Raw genomic sequence first — 4,671 nt, forward strand, 5'->3', positions numbered from 1 at the left:
CCGGAGATGCACGCGACATAGCTCGTTAACACGCAAAATACCTTTTTTTATTTAGTGACGAGTTTTGTATTTTGCCTGTTAACGAGTTATGTCGCGTGCATCTCGGAATGCATTTAATACTTGATATATGGCTCGTTAGAAGCTGCCGTGGTGGTGAGCGTCTTCCTTCTGGCGGCAGTGACGACTGCAATGGGGTACTGCAGTCAACAAGTAAAAGCTAAATTGGCAGAAACATGTGACGATTTCTTTGAGGTGGGTGTACTTGAACACGTATGCTGTGTGTGGGTTAGAAGTGTCTTCGCAAAAGTGAAAACCCAAGACGACTGGAAGGCAGCATGTGCTTGCGTTGTGGATTCCGATACTGCTGGCGATCCTGTTGGCATTTCTCCCTCTGCTTCCGCTCTGCCTCCTCTTTGCAAGGCCAGTCAGACAAACTGCACTGGATAGGCCAAAAACTGGACCATACCTTCACTGTTATTGTTTTTATACATATCCATCACATCAAAAATTGGATATGAATTTACTGATAGGTGCATATCAGGAGCAATGATGGTCTAAAATAATTTTTAATTGGAGTTTAATTATATGTAATGATTACTTAGAGTGTAATCGGATATGAATTTAATATAATAAATATGGGATTTCAATGTATTGAGGGATAGGTGCATATTAGGAATAATGATGGTTTGAAATAATTTGTAATTGGAGTTTATATTATAGGGAATGATTACTTATAGTGTGGTTGTTGTGGTTTATTGGTTTCTACACGTTTTATGGTTTAATCTGACACAAGACTATGTACTAGCTCAAAAATCGGAAGTTAGATCACTCATATTTACCTGCTGCAAGTCTGAGAGAAACTCAAATAATGAGAAGTTAGATCACTTATATTTAATTGTTACATACAAGTTAGATTATTATTATAATATATGTTTTCATACAGTTGTTTTTTTATTTCCCAAAATTGAAAAATATTTGTAAGGCTGATCATTATATAATTTTAAAGTGTTTTACTATGTTGTTTCAGTGACTCAAATCAATTAGTTTACTTTTAATTCATTTTAACTAGTTAATTTTCAAAATTAAAAAATTATTATAACACCAATCTTTATATAATAACATTGTTTATCAATTAAAATCTACAATCCATCATTAATTAATTATTATTAATAATTTATTAATAATATTTTCCAATATATTTATTTATGTTTTTATTTATATTTTTTGAACTAAAACATTAACTTTCAAAGAAAAATAAATTCTATTTTCAAAGATCTTGCTTAACTATAATTTCAATATGTAAAAATTTAATTAATTTAATATATAGAGATTAAAGAGAAATCAATTTCTTGTTTAAAATTGTTTCACTATATTATTCCAGTTGCACAAATCAATTGGTTTGTTTTTAATTCATTTTAACTAGCTTATATTATTTGTATGTTTTTCGCTAATTAGATTAAATGTTAGAACTTTTAAATGGTGATGATTAAATTCATCTAAAACTGAAAAAGTAAAATATAATGTATATTTTTAATATATTTTTCAATTTAAAATTTATTTTTTTAATTTAAATTTGTTTATAATTATATAGTTACTACCTTATATTTTTTTTGTAAATATATATTTTAATTTTAATTTTATTTTTGTTTTTTCTAAATCAAAATAAAAAGATTAAATAAATAATGAAATTATTATGTTTTATTATTTTTTTTCACATTATAAATAAATATTCTTCCCTATCATATAATGTTATATTTATTTGAAATTATATTTTTAGTAATGTATATATTCATCTTCCACTGAAAAAAATTCACTAATTTATTTTCATCTGTACACTATTTTATTCTACTTTTACTAATAGAAAAATCAAATTATAAAATTCAAAGTATTAAAAACAAAATTAATCATAAAACTGAACATATCACATTAATTATAATTTTTTAATTTAAGATAATAACAACTTTCTATCCGAATGAACTGTAATCCAATTTCATATTTTAGTATAGAAGAGGTCTTTAATTCATGGCCTTTCCCACGATTTCACCACTGGTTACCTAGTTTATGGTTTTTCCCCAACACCAATAATTACGTGAATTTATTTTCTGTATCATCGTCCGTTGACTTTATCCTTGCTACATTATCTCACGGTATTATATTTATATATGTTATTATCTTTCTCAAGATATTTTTAAATCTTTACTTAAAAAAATTAATTAATTTTGCAAATAAAAATTTAAATAAATAAAGATTACAAGTATATTTATTTTATAAAAAGATGGAGAGGATTTAGACATTCATAAAATATGTTTTTGTATTGCTACCAGCAATATTGTGTCTCTTAAATTTGTTGAAACAAATTATTTATATTGGAGAAAATACATGCAACTCATATTTATAATTAAAGATTTATGGGAACTTGTAGTTGATGGAGATACTATGCTTTTTCATGAGGAATTCAAAGCATTAAGTACTAATGATGATAAGAAGTTTCTAAAAGAACTTACAAAAAGATAAAGAAGCACTTTAACTTATATAAAGCACTATTGAAGAATCTATGTTTCTAGGAATTAGTGGTGTAGCATCATCCAAGTAAGCATGGGATATCTTAAAGAACACATATAAAGTGTGGTTGTACCTAAATTACAAACATTAACAAGGAATTTTCAAAATCCCAATATGCAATGTAATGAATCCATTTATGATTACATCACAAACATCCAAGATCTTGTTCATCTAATATGGTCATTAGATGAATATGTTTCAAAAAACAAGACTAATTGCGAAGAATATAAGAAGTGTTATGCCCAAGTTTAAGATGTCCACCGTCGGTGTTATAGTATCCAAAGATTTAAATACAATGAACATTGATGAATTGAGTGGATTCTCACTAACTATTGAAGAAAATCAACCAAGGAAGTGGAACATGTTTTTTCTACAAGGCATCTAGGAAGAGGAAGGAGGAGGGGTCATAATCATAGTTTGAATATAAATCAATAGAATTCACAAGGAAATGCATCTCCTTCGAGAGGTAGGGGAAGGAGTCCCAGTTAGTTAAGACGAAGAGATAGAGATGGATCTCAGGGAAGAGGACGAGGAAGAGATGGAGGTGAGAATGGAGGAAGAGATGGATATCACGAGAGAGGACCACAATTTTATTGTTTCCACACATTTGCCCATCTTGAAAGATATTGTTATACAAAAACCTTAGAGATGGAACATAAGGGTTCCAATACAGTTGTTGAAGAAACTAAGAATGAGAAGTTATTCGTCCCATGTTTGATGGCACATAATGAAGAAAGTGAAGCATGGTATATTGATTCGGGGTGTTCAACTCATATGACATCTCAAGATGACTTTTATACTAGAATTAATGACAATTATGATGGTAAAGTCATATTTGATGATGATAGAGATTTTGAATTTAAAGGGAAAGGAACAATTGCAATGCCAACATTGCGTGGAAAGATGAAGTTAATTGAGGAAACTTTGCTAACACCAACATCGAAGAATAATCTACATTCTATAGGGTAGATGATGGAGAGAAAGAATAGGTTAATATTGGATAAGAAAGAGTGCTTAATGATGGACAAGTTGAATCAAAATGTAGATTTAGTAAGAGGAGAAATGACTGAAGATGTAATTTTCAATATTTATTTGATTCAAGTCACAAATTTTTCAAGTTACAAAACAAATGAGTAACATTAACATTTAAGGATAGGACATTTGGATTTTCAAATTTTGGTGTAGCTAAGAAAGCGTAACATGGTGAATGGTCTTCCTTATATCAACTCGGATGATGAAATATGTGAAGGGAATATTTTTTGGAAGCACCACACAGATAGTTTCTCAAATAAAACATGGAAGGCAAGAGAAAGTATAGCATTGGTACATTTAGATTTGTGTGGTCCGATAGAAATTGTGTCTTTTGGAAAGGCACATTATTTTCTCACTTTCAATGATGATTTTCAAGGAGGACTTGGGTTTCTCACTTTCGTTAATGATTTTTCAAGGAGTACTTGGGTGTATTTTTTGGAAGAGAAGGCTAAAGTCTTTTCTCATTTTCTTGAGTTCAAGGCTTTAGTTGAAAAGTAATGTGGTTTGACAATTATCACGATAAGAACAGATAATGGGGAATAATAAAATTCAAATGAGTTCTTGAATTATTGGAAGAATAATGGAATGAAGCAAGAGTTTACCAATTCATTCTCTCCTAAAAAAGGGAGTTGTGGAGAGGAAAAATATAACAATAGTTTAAATGGATGGGAGCATGTTAAAAGCAATATCTCTTGAAAATGAGTTTTGGGTTGAAGCAATACAAAAAATAATATACACTTTAATTAGATTTCCTGTGAGAGTAGTTGTTATGTAACCATCTCACAAAATAGAAGAAAAGATAGAACAATGACATCACAATCAGCCTCTTCGAGGGGGCAAGCTCTACATTACACAAATGAACAATTCTTGGATGATACAAATGACAATAGTTCCTTTCTATATATAGGAGTCTAAGGGGTCACAATATAGTCAAATCCGACATAACAATAATAATATATCCTTCCAAACAATTGTTTACTATTTTAGCTTTCCCATCAGATTGAGGATGATAAGATGAGCCATGAGCTAACTGAGTACGAGGACAAGAAAATAATTCTATCCAAAAATTTCTAGTGA

The sequence above is a fragment of the Pinus tabuliformis genome, chromosome J, assembly GCF_031772625.1.
Source record: "Pinus tabuliformis cultivar Carrire ecotype Pingquan chromosome J, CPIR1, whole genome shotgun sequence".
Classification (NCBI taxonomy): domain Eukaryota; kingdom Viridiplantae; phylum Streptophyta; class Pinopsida; order Pinales; family Pinaceae; genus Pinus; species Pinus tabuliformis.